At 40.2% G+C, this 12,380-nt stretch overlaps 1 protein-coding gene and 1 long non-coding RNA gene across 2 annotated transcripts in view; one reads left to right on the forward strand and one right to left on the reverse strand.

Moving 5' to 3' along the window:
- Positions 1-12,380, reverse strand: part of ZSWIM5 (zinc finger SWIM-type containing 5) — a 168,633-nt gene that overhangs the window by 60,055 nt on the left and 96,198 nt on the right. The window lies entirely within an intron of this gene.
- LOC138440689 (uncharacterized) lies at positions 7,328-9,264 on the forward strand. The gene is made up of 2 exons (XR_011257090.1): positions 7,328-7,452; positions 8,929-9,264. It is a non-coding gene; the product is annotated as an uncharacterized lncRNA (long non-coding RNA).

Genomic DNA, 12,380 nt, shown 5'->3' on the forward strand with positions numbered 1-12,380 from the left:
TCCATACCCAAGAGGGTCACTAAATGTTGCAGATTCTGCCTCCTAAGTATCTCTCCATTCCAGCCGCTCTCTGTGGTGACCCAAGGAAGAAAGAGCAGATAAAACCAAGGAGGGTCTTGGAATGCAGGAATGGAAAAACCAGATCCTCATCATCCTTCCCTCCCCCATGTTGTAACTATTAACAGATTTCAGGTCCTCCTGAGCAGTATAACCTGTCTCTCCTCCTGTCGCACACAGGGAGAAGGTATTTGCCTTACTCTTCCCCCACCAAGTATACATGCCTCATCCAATCAGCAAATGACCCACAAGACCCTTATCCCACTCCTTGTACCCTGGGTATGAAAGTGGACTAAAGACCACTGTTCTGGAGAAGGAAATGGCAACCCACTCCGGTATTCCTGCCTGGAGAATCCTGTGGACAGAGGAGCCTGGTGCGCTGCTGTCCATGGGGTTACACAGAGTCAGACACAACTGAAGTAACTTAGCATGCATGCATGCACTGGAGAAGGAAATGGCAACCCACTAGAGTATTCTTGCTTGGAGAATCCCAGGGACAGAGGAGCCTGGTGGGCTGCCGTCTATGGGGTCGCACAGAGTCGGACATGACTGAAGCGACTTAGCAGCAGCAGCAAGGATCCCTGTTCAGCGTTGGTTCTCCGTTGAGCTGGCCCACTGTTCTAACAGTGTCCCCATTTAATAAACTTTATTTCCATCTCATTCTGTTTCATGTCTGGAAATCCTTTTCCAATCCTTGCCTGGACCACGACACTCATCCTTTAACTCCCCTAAGACTGCCTCAGACCAAGATCATCATAATCTCCTACTTGGATTAACTAATCTTCTTGCCTCCTAGTCTTATTTCCCTCTCATCTTCCATAACATAAACAGAATGATCTTCCTAAATCATGGCATTCCTACTAAACTATGACCTATTCATTTCATAGTCTTGGTATTTAACACAGAATCTGGCATAGAAAAAAAAATTATAAAAATGTTTGTTTAAAATCTTTTAAATGATTCCTAACTGATAGTAGGATAAAGTTCAAATTTATGATGCAGTCTCTTTTTTTAATCTCTTCAGACTTGCTTCCTGCCACTTATCAGTGCACTCAGTTCAGTTCAGTCGCTCAGTCGTGTCTGACTCTTTGCGACCTCATAAATTGCAGCACGCCAGGCCTCCCTGTCCATCACCAACTCCCAGAGTTCACTCAAACTCATGTCCATTGAGTCGGTGAGGCCATCCAGCCATCTCATCCTCTGTCATCCCCTTCTCCTCCTGCCCCCAATCCCTCCCAGCATCAGGGTCTATTCCAGTGAGTCAACTCTTTGCATGAGGTGGCCAAAGTACTGGAGTTTCAGCACTAAACTACTTGCAGATTCTTGACTATGCAATGTTTTCTTAGCCTCTATGTCCCCATACCAGGTGTGAGTTTCTCACCTCCTTATCTTAATTCTCAACTCAAATGATACCTACTCTGGGGAATCTTCCCTGACATCCTTAGAGAATTAAATGCTTCTCCTCCTTTTTTTTTGATGGTGCAACATGCGCGATCTTTCCCAGTCAGGGATTGAACCCCTGCCCCTGCATTGGGAGTGTGGAGTCTTAACCACTGGACCTCCAGGGAAGTCCTAAATGCTTCCCGAGCTCTCGTTTGTTTTTTTTTTTTAATCATCCATATCTCTTTTACAGCACTTGATATCAGTGTAATTAATAGTTTTTATGTTTGCCTTTTCCCTTTAGATTGTGAACTCCTTGAAAACAGGGATTGTCTTTTTCATCCTATGTTTTCATCTCAGGCACATTTTGAGTTTCATAAGCAGTTGTTTATGGATGAATGAATAAATGAACACTAAACTGAATCTTTAATTTATACACCCACATTCATGATTCACAGAGAATTAAGCATGCTTATAAAATTCCTGATTTTATAATAAAATAAAATCAGCTAATAAGTAAACAGTTTTACTGGGATGGTGAACAAAATAACAATAATTTGAATACAAGCTAACAATAGTGAAACATTGATATTATTTTCCATAATTCATATTTATGCCTCATATGGACACTTGTTATGCTTCTGCCAATCTTCAACCCATTTTCTAAAATATAAAATATGAAGTTTCACTAGCTAACAATCATTGGATACTCACTATGTACGAGAGTATTCTAAGTACTTTCCATGTATTATCTAACTAAATCCTCACAACAGGATAGGTTTGTGTATTAGTCCCCTTTCTCAGATGATGAAACTGAGGCTCAGACAGTAAAGGAAACTATCTAACATCACACAGCCTGTGAGAGGCTGAAGTGGGCTTTGCACCAGACAGTCTGGTTCCAGAGCCTGTACTCTTAACTACTACGATAAGTCAGTCATACTGAATACGACTATGCAGTTAAAATTATGCATACGGAATTTTATAAAAGTAATTAGCAAGCACAGTGATATACAAAGATGCACTAACGACAAGTCAGTAAACTAATGTTTGCCTGATTTCCCGGGCAATTGTTAAAGGCAACTGAAACTGACAAGTGCTTGTGATACTCTCACAGTTGGAAGGAAGACGAGCTCATGAACTCATCTGTACAAGACAATGTCTCAACACAGGGAGTGAATCATCTCAAAGTTCTAAAGGAAAGCACTTCTCAGTATAGCCCTCTGACACCATTCAAAGTCTTTTGTGTTTCTGAGTGCAAAAAATGCCTCTAGTAAAGCATGGGCAATTAAAACCACTTTGCTCATTGCTCTTTTGATTCACCAGACCCTTGAGCAGGTGCTAATGCATGAAAATGAATGTAGTTTCAGCCAATGGCAGGGAAAAGGAGAGCAGTGGTTCACAAAAAGAATAATTTTTCTTATAGTCAGTTTAGCTACACACACACACACACACACACACACACACTAGGTAACTTCTTTGCACCAGAACACTTTTCTCTTGAACAAATTTGGTTTTGATGAAACTGTATAGTATAAATTAGATCTTCTCAATTCCTGTTTCCTGGAAGGCTATAGCAGTACACTAGAAGCCACTCTTTTTCCTTTCTGTCACTTGGCAAAATGGTAGTCACACAAAGGCTGTGGAAGTGACAAGCTCAAAATAACTAATTGCCCTTCTAGAAAACCTTACTCAAAAGCTGGATAACTACTGCTTAACAAGAGTACTGGAATGGCTCTATGGACTCATTCTATTATACACTGAGCTGAGGAATCAAGGTGCTTGGGTTCGAATTACAATGCCCCTCAATTTCTCTTTGCCTCAGTTTCTTAATTATGCAAACAGACATAATACTTATATGCCTATCAGATTCATATGAATGTAATTAGTAAAGAACACATTTCCCAGAGATATCAGTCAATAGCAATCCCAACCAGCCTATATAAGTTTATAAGAAGCAGATGGCACCCACATACTGGATGAGGGTGCGAGAGATGGCAAAGTGAGGAGCAGTATTGTTATCTGGGAATATAAATGATGCTGCCCCATTACCCTGAGAGCTATTTGGTTTGTTTGTATTAGAGAGGTCACCCTAAGCTTCTGAGAGCAGCTGAGTAAGCTGGAGGGCCCTTCTTGTGGCCATCTGCTCCCCTCCCAGACTCCTCTGGCAAATCAAGAGGGTTTCCTTGTATTAATCTCTGAAGGGCAGCCACAGGCCCTTCTCAGCACCAGCTTCAGCAGGCAATGGTCTCTGCTCTCCATCTGTGCCAGCAACACAGTCACAGAAAAATGAGACTTCCCAAGCCCAGGCATTCACTTAGAGATACCCTTGCATTACCTAGTTTACCAGTACTCTTTCTTCTACTTGGATCTCTATTAAGGGGATTATGTGTGTATTTTAAAAGATTGAATTATCTTTCTTTTGTTATTTTAGAAACATTTTATGTAGAAGAAAATAAAATGAGGAGGATTTGTCTGGAAAATTCATTTAAACATCTAATATGCATAAAGCATAATCATTTAAAAATGATAAATTCATTTCCCCCACCCCAGCCCCTCTGTGGAGCAGAAGACTTATGGAATAAGCTGCCTGTATACTGATGGACAACCAATCTACTCAGAACTGCAGATCAGATGCCTGCTTCTCACTTCACAGATTTGAACACAAGTTGGAAAAAAATAGCACATCCCTAAGCAGTTCTCTGCAAAAACAATGTGCATAAAAAGGTATTCAGTTCAGTCCAGTCGTTCAGTCATGTCCGACTCTTTGCAACCCCATGAATGGCAGCACGCCAGGCCTCCCTGTCAATCACCAACTCCCGGAGTTCACCCAAACTCATGTGTATCGAGTCGGTGATGCCCTCCAGCCATCTCATCCTCTGTCGTCCTCTTTTCCTCCTGCCCCCAATACCTCCCAACATCAGAGTCTTTTCCAATGAGTCAACTCTTCACATGAGGTGGCCAAAGTATTGGAGTTTCAACTTCAGTATCAGTGCTTCCAATGAACACCCAGGATTGATCTCCTTTAGGATGGACTGGTTGGATCTCCTTGCTGTCCAAGGGACTCGCAAGAGTCTTCTCCAACACCACAGTTCAAAAGCATCAATTCTTTGGCACTCAGCTTTCTTCACAGTCCAACTCTCACAGCCATACATGACCACTGGAAAAACCATAGCCTTGACTAGATGGACCTTTGTTGGCAAAGTAATGTCTCTGCTTTTTAATATGTTATCTAGGTTGGTCATAACTTTCCTTCCAAGGAGGAAGCGTCTTTTAATTTCATGGCTGCAATCACCATCTGCAGTGATTTTGGAGCCCCCCAAAATAAAGTCTGACATTTTTTGCACTGTTTCCCCATCTATTTCCCATGAAGTGATGGGACCAGATGCCATGATCTTAGTTTTCTGAATGTTGAGCTTTAAGCCAACTTTTTCACTCTCCACTTTCACTTTCATCAAGAGGCTTTTGAATTCCTCTTCACTTTCTGCCATAAGGGTGGTGTCATCTGCATATCTGAGCTTATTGATTTTCTCCCAGCAATCTTGATTCCAGCTTGTGCTTCTTCCAGCCCAGCGTTTCTCATGATGTACTCTGCATAGAAGTTAAATAAGCAGGGTGACACTATTCAGCCTTGACGTACTCCTTTTCCTATTTGGAACCAGTCTATTGTTCCATGTCCAGTTCTAACTGTTGTTTCCTGACCTGCCTATAGGTTTCTGAAGAGGCAGGTCAGGTGGTCTGGTATTTCCATCTCTTTCAGAATTTTCCACAGTGTATTGTGATCCACACAGTCAAAGGCTTTGGCATAGTCAATAAAGCAGAAATAGATGTTTTTCTGGAACTCTCTTGCTTTTTCCATGATCCAGTAGATGTCGGCAATTTGATCTCTGGTTCCTCTGCCATTTCTAAAACCAGCTTGAACATCTGGAAGTTCACGGTTCATGTATTGTTGAAACCTGGCTTGGAGAATTTTGATCATTACTTTACTAGCATGTGAGATGAGTGCAATTGTGCGGTAGTTTGAGCATTCTCTGGCATTGCCTTTCTTTGGGATTGGAATGAAAACTGACCTTTTCCAGTCCTGTGGCCACTGCTGAGTTTTCCAAGGTATACATGTTGCCAAAAAGGAGGTTATAGGCTAATAACTACTGCCTGGGTTATTCATTTGAACAGAGAAAAGGACAATATATAATTATAAAATGATTTCCAGAAATTACTCTACTCCATTTAGTAGTCTACATCAATGGGGAAAAACAGAAAACTAAACAAGAGTTGCTTTTCAATGGGAAAAGGAAAAGGATACCCACAGCCATTTCTGATCAACCACAATATTGAGTGATAAGATGTTTATTTCTGAAAAGTCTTCAAAATAGTATTCAGATTTATATTAAAGCATTAAAATTACCCATATATCTTTTTCCAAGAGGAAAAGCTTCTGGCTTCCTCTTTAAGATTGTATGGCCTTAATCAAGACACCAGAATACACTGAAATTCTACTCAAATGAGTTAATATGTAGCGTTTATAACAGCGTCTGGTGGTATAGCGGTTTAGTCACTAAGTTGTGTCCAACTCTTTTGCGACCCCATGGACTATAGCCCACCAGGCCTCTCTGTACACGAGATTTCTAGTATTCTTGCCTGGAAAATTCCATAGACAGAGGAGCCTGGTGGGCTACAGTCCATAGGGTCTCAAAGAGTCAGACATGACTGAATGACTGAGCAAACATACTGTAATACTACAAAAATATTATTCTGTTAGTATTCCAACTAAACTGCAGTTAACTCCTTTATTACAATATCTAAAGGCCCCCTCATTTTGAGCTGAGCGCTAACCTCAAATGGTTTAAAGAAAAATGTCTATGCATAAGTATCATATGTGTATGTTAATTGCTCAGTCATGTCCAACTCTTTGTAACCCAATGGATTGTAGCTCACCAAGCTTTTTTGTCCATGGAATTCTCCAGGTAAGAATACTGGAATGGGTTGCCATTCCTTTCTCCAGGGGACCTTCCTGAACCAGGGATTGAACCTGGATCTCCCGCATTGCAGGTGGATTCTTTACCGTCTGACCACCAGAGAAGCCCATATAATCAAATTCTAGCAGCAATCAAAAGGCTAATTTTCAGGAGATCTTAATCCTCATTTTTTTCTAAACTCCATGACATTTTATTTCCATCATGGCCTTTTTAATATGGAGATGAATGCATATCTCTCATAACATTCTTTATTTAAAGGTTTCATATGCTAGTAAGAACACCATTCCTAACATTTACAGCATTCTGGTCAAGGCCTCACATTACCCTCTAGCTTTATTCTTTTGTTCCATCTTGCAGCTTGACCTGTGTAGGGCAGCAAGAATGTCAAAACAAATTCAATTAGGACAATGCTTTTCATTTTGTTTAGAAACTGAGCAAACCATTTTTCCACATTCTACAGTAATCTGATTCCATACAAACACCAATCAAATAGAAGGCATTCTCATTAAGCCTTCATTCAGGGTTCTAAATGCATTTACATCGTCCATTGGATCCAAGAGCCATTCTTCACTGGAAAAATCTCTAATGTCAGCAACTCTTCTGAATGAAAATTACATTCTTACTGTACAATCCCATAAATTGGCCAGCTTTCCCTTGCACCCACTATTCTTATATGGCTTTTAACTCCTTTGCTGCTTCATCCCCAAAGGCAGGGAACAAAACTGCAAGACAGAATGTTCCTCCTCATGTATACTTCTTTAGAAAGATTCCCAGAATCACCTTTGGAATATCTAAATTGTGCATTGTGCTTTTATGGGTTCTCATGCTCTGTGTAACATAATTTATTTTTTAATAAATTTGAGTTTAAATTTGTTTATAAAACAATCATGATCTAAGCTAAAGTTCAATTTATTCAGGCCTTGCCTCAGAATCATAGCACACCAGAACTCAGAAGGTATAGACATCAAGGACAAGAAAAGCTGCCTCTGTGAGTCAGCAAACTTGCTTACTGAGGAGCCTGTAGGAGAAACAAACAAGTCAGGTAAGTTTTCTCCTGTATAAGCCAGGTTAAGATTAAAGAGTTCATCTGTGGTTCATGTAGGGACTCTCAAGACCAAGAATACAGTGAAGAAGAAGGCTACAGAATGTTTTCGTAGGCATAGAAGTGAAGATTCCTGGAAGGTGAATGGAGATACCCTTACCTGAGCGGTAGCTGAAAGATAAAAATCTAGAAGGTCCACAAAGATAAGAGCCAAAGAAATTTCTTTGGCTCAAAGGTCTAAGTAAGACCACACATGGAATCCCAATATGCAAAATGTTCTGCCAGGTAAAATATTTGACTTTTTTCTCATGCAAAATTGAAGGGAAAAAGGAAAATAATCACTGTTATCTAGGGAAATAGCACTAAAACTTAATGATCGTCTGAGACAATGAATGTTGAAAAAGATGAATCTCAGATCATCAGGGTTATTACCATATTTTTAATGGCCACCATAGTGAGCTATTTTTCTTATTTTTCATACTCTAATGAAGGAAAAAAAGATTTTCAAGCTCAGGATAAATATAATATTCCAACAGCAATTCTAAGAGATAGAATAAATCATTGATTCATTCATCAAACTTTATTTAAGCTCTTAAAATGTGCTAGGTACTAGGCTGGGTACCAAAGATACTAAGATGAGAAGAAACAGTTTCTAGCGGGAGAGCAGACAAGTAAACATTTATAACTGAGAAAGTAAATATTATGAAAAAAATTGGCAAATGCTATTACAGAAAACAGAGCAGGAATAACTAGTCCAGGCTGAGGGTCTGAAGTTCAGAGAAGACTTTCAGGCAGTAGTGATATTTGAGTTAAATCTTGAAAGTGAAAAGGAGGCAGACAGGTAGCTAAGATCTATATTACCTGAGAAGCAATATGAAAAGCACCACAGAGTAAGATGGAAACGCGAGGGTGAAACAACAATCTAGACTGACGAGGGGGCCAGAAGTAGGGAAAGGAGGTAGAATGGCATACACAAAAGCAAACCAGCCTTGTGGGAAGGCCTGGCAGCAAGAAGTATTGTATAAATGAGATGCAGTATAGTATAGTGATTACGTTAGTTTCTTATTGCGGCTGTAACAAATTACCAAAAACTTGGTGGCTTAAAACAACACAGATTTATTATCTTACAGTTCTGGATAACAGAAGTCCAAAACGGGCCTCACTAGGTTAAAATCAGTTTCTACCGGACTTCCCTTGCATTCCAGTGGTTAAGAATCAGGCACTTCCACTGCAGGGAACGTGAGTTTGATCCCTGGTTGGGGAACTAAGATCCCACATGCCACTCGGCACAGCCAAAAAAAGTGTCTGCAAGGCTACATCCCTTCTGGAGGCTATAGGAAAAAAATCTATTTTCTTGCCTTTTCCAGCTTTTCCTTGGCTGGTGGCCCCTTCCTCCAAATTCAGCCTTAGTAAGGGCTGCATCTCCACTGTATCAATCTGACACTGAATCTCCTGCCTCCTTCTTTCTCTTATAAGGACTACTGTGGCTGCACAAAGAGTCAGACACAACTGAGCAACTGAACTGAACTGAACTGAACTGTGGCTGCACTGGGACTACCTGGATAAACCAAGATAACCTCCTCAACTCAAGGCCAGCTGATTAGTAAATTTAATCCTCTCTATAATCTTAATTCCTCCTTATCTCATAACATAGTCATAGATTCCAGATGACTGAGATGTAGACATCTTTGGAAAGCTACTATTCTGCCTAACACAATGATTAAGAGTGTACATGCTGGAGTCAAACTGCCTGGGTTCATGTTCTAACATCTTTTAATAGTTGTGTGACCTTGAGTAAATTACCTCTCTGCACTTCAGTTTCCTCATCTGTAAAAAGGGATAATAACACTATTTTGTTGTAGTGAGATATTTATGTTTTCTCAGTCATTTCAGTCATGTCTGACTCTTTTCAACCCCATGGACTGTACACCACCAGGCTTCTCTTTCCATGCGATTTTCCCAGCAAGAATACTTGAGTGGGTTGCCATGCCCTCTTCCAGAGGATCTTCCTGACCTGGGGATCGAACCATGGATTCTTTACTGCTAACCCACCAAAGAAGCCTGCAGTGAGGTATAAATGGATTAATATGTATGTGGTTAAAGGGTTAACAAAAGTAACTTTCTTCATGAGACTTTGACCTTTGATTAAAATTTTAACTACGTTCCCCTGAAAACCTGATAAAAGTAGAATATCAACTATGTTCCTAAGCAACATTATGGCTAAAAATGACACCTGATTAGTTAGAACTGGAAGAATTATAAATACCTAATTGATGCCAAATCTTTGGGCTCCCTTGAGTGGTGACTTTTTTAACTTGGCACAGCCCTTGTGGGAACCCTGCTTACTATGCCTATGGAAATTCTATAAGAGATACTGACTCTTTTGGGACATAAGCCTTTTAAGTCAGGGCACCTACTAGACCAGTTCAATATGGATCTCATTTCCTTATATTTGAGCATCACTTAGAAGAATGAGGGTAAAAAATAGCTTCTGAACAGCTATAAAATGCTACAAACTAATGGAAGAAGAATGCCTGATGCTGTCTTGCTGGCAAGCTTTGGATCCTATCCTATATACTTTGTTTCCTTTTAAGTGTGCTAAAATACACATACCATTTCATATTAGCCATTTTTATGTGTGCATTTCAGTGGTATTAAATACATTTCACATTGTTGCACAGACATTACCACCATTTATCCTCATAACTCACTACATCTTGTAAAATAACTCTCCATTCTTCTCTCCTCCAAGCCCCTGGCAACTGCCATGCTGCTTTGTGTCTCTATGATTATAACTACTCTAAGTGCCTCATGTAAGTGGAATCAAACAGTATTTGTCTTTTGGGGACTGGCTTATTTCATTTAGCATAATGTCCTCAAGGTTCATTCATACTATAGCATACTGGCTTCCAGGTGACGCTAGTGGTAAAGAACCCACCTGCCAATGCAGGAGACATAAGATGGGTTTAATCAAATATGGATTTGATCCCTGGGTCAAGAAGATCCCCTGGAGGAGGGCATGGCAACCCACTCCAGTATTCTTGCCTGGAGAATCCCATGGACAGAGGAGCCTGCAGACTACAGTCCACAGAGTCTCAAAGAGTTGGACACGACTGAAGAGATTTAGCACACATGCAATGTCCTCAAGATTAATTCATATTATAGCATACTGTAGAATTATCTTCCTTTTTAAGTATGAATAGCATTCCATTTTCTGTATTACCACATTTTGTTTATCCACTCATCCATCATTTTTTCTTTTTTTGGCCAAGTCACACAGCATACAGGATCTTAGTTACCCAACCAAGGGTCAAACCTGTGCTCCTTGCAGTGGAAGCACAGCCTTAACCACAGGACTGCTAGGGAAGTCCCTCTTTTGCATTTTAGCTATAGCGAATGATGCTGCTATGAATAAGGGTGAACAATATTTCTTTGAGACCCTACTTTCAATTCTTTGGGGTATATGTCACCCAGAAATGGAACTGCTCAGCCATATGGTAATTCAATTTTTAATAATTTAAAGGAACCTCCATACTGTTTTCCATAGCAGCTGTACCATTTTGCATTCCTACTGGAAGTATACAAGTGTCCCAATTTCTCCATATCCTCATTGTTTTTTCTGGGTTTTGTTTCTTAAAGTAATAGCCATCCTACTGGGTATGAGGTGCTATTTCAAGAGAGTTTTGATTTGCATTCATTTCCCTAATGATTAGAGATGCTGAGCTTTGTTTTTAATGTGCTTATTAACTATTTGTATATATTCTTTGGAGAAATGTCTATTAAGTCTTTAGCCTATTTTTGAATGAAGTTGTTTGCTCTTTTGTTGTTGAGTTTTAGGAGTTCTTTACATATTCTAGATATTAATTCCTTATCAGATATATGATATATAAATATTTTTCCCATTATGTGCATTGCCTTTTTACTTTATGGATAGTGTCATTTGATGTACAAAATGTTTAATTTTCATGAAATCCAATTTCTTTTATTAACTGTGCCTTTGGTATCATATCAAAGAGATCACTGCCAAATACACTGCCACAGAGCTTTTGTTGTATGATTTCTTCTAAGAGTTTTATTGTGTTTTAGAAGAAAGAAAGTGAAGTCACTCAGTTGAGTCCAGCTCTTTGCACCCCCATGGATTGTAGCCTACCACAGGCTCCTCCATCCATGGAATTTTCCAGGCAAGAGTACTGGAGAGGGTTGCCATTTCCTTCTCCAGGGGATCTTCCCAACCCAGGGATTGAACCCAGGTCTCCCTCATTGCAGGCAGATGCTTTACCATCTGAGCCACCAGGGAAGCCCTTTTATTGTTTTAGGTATTATATTTAGGTCCTTGATCTATTTTTGAATCAATTTTTGTATATGGTATTAGTTAACAGTCCAACTTCCTACTTCTGCATGTGGACATCCAATTTTCCCAGCACCAATAGTTGAAGACTGTCCTTTCCCCACTGAATGGTCTTGGCATCCCTGTCAAAAATCATTTGACCACATATATGAAGGTTTCTTTCTGGGTTCTATACTCTATTCCATTGGTCTGTATGTCTGTCTGTATGCCAATACCACACTGTTTTGACTACTGTAGCTTCATAGTTAGGTTTTGAAATGTCCTATATCCTTTTGAGTAGACTAATGTCAGTGCGTGAGTGAGTGAGTGAAAGTCACTCAGTTGTGTCCGACTCTTTGCGACCCCATGGACTATAGAGTCCATGGAATTCTCCAGGCCAGAATACTGGAGTGGGTAGCCTTTCCCTTCTCCAGGGGATCTTCCCAATGCAGGGACTGAACCCAGGTCTCCCACATTGCAGGTGGATTCTTTACCAGCTGAGCCACAAGGGCAGCCTAAGAATACTGGAGTGGGTAGCCTATCCCTTCTCCAGCAAATCTTCTGACCCAGGAATCAAAACGGGGTCTCCTGCATTGCAGGC

The sequence above is a fragment of the Ovis canadensis genome, chromosome 1, assembly GCF_042477335.2.
Source record: "Ovis canadensis isolate MfBH-ARS-UI-01 breed Bighorn chromosome 1, ARS-UI_OviCan_v2, whole genome shotgun sequence".
Taxonomy (NCBI): Eukaryota; Metazoa; Chordata; class Mammalia; order Artiodactyla; family Bovidae; genus Ovis; species Ovis canadensis.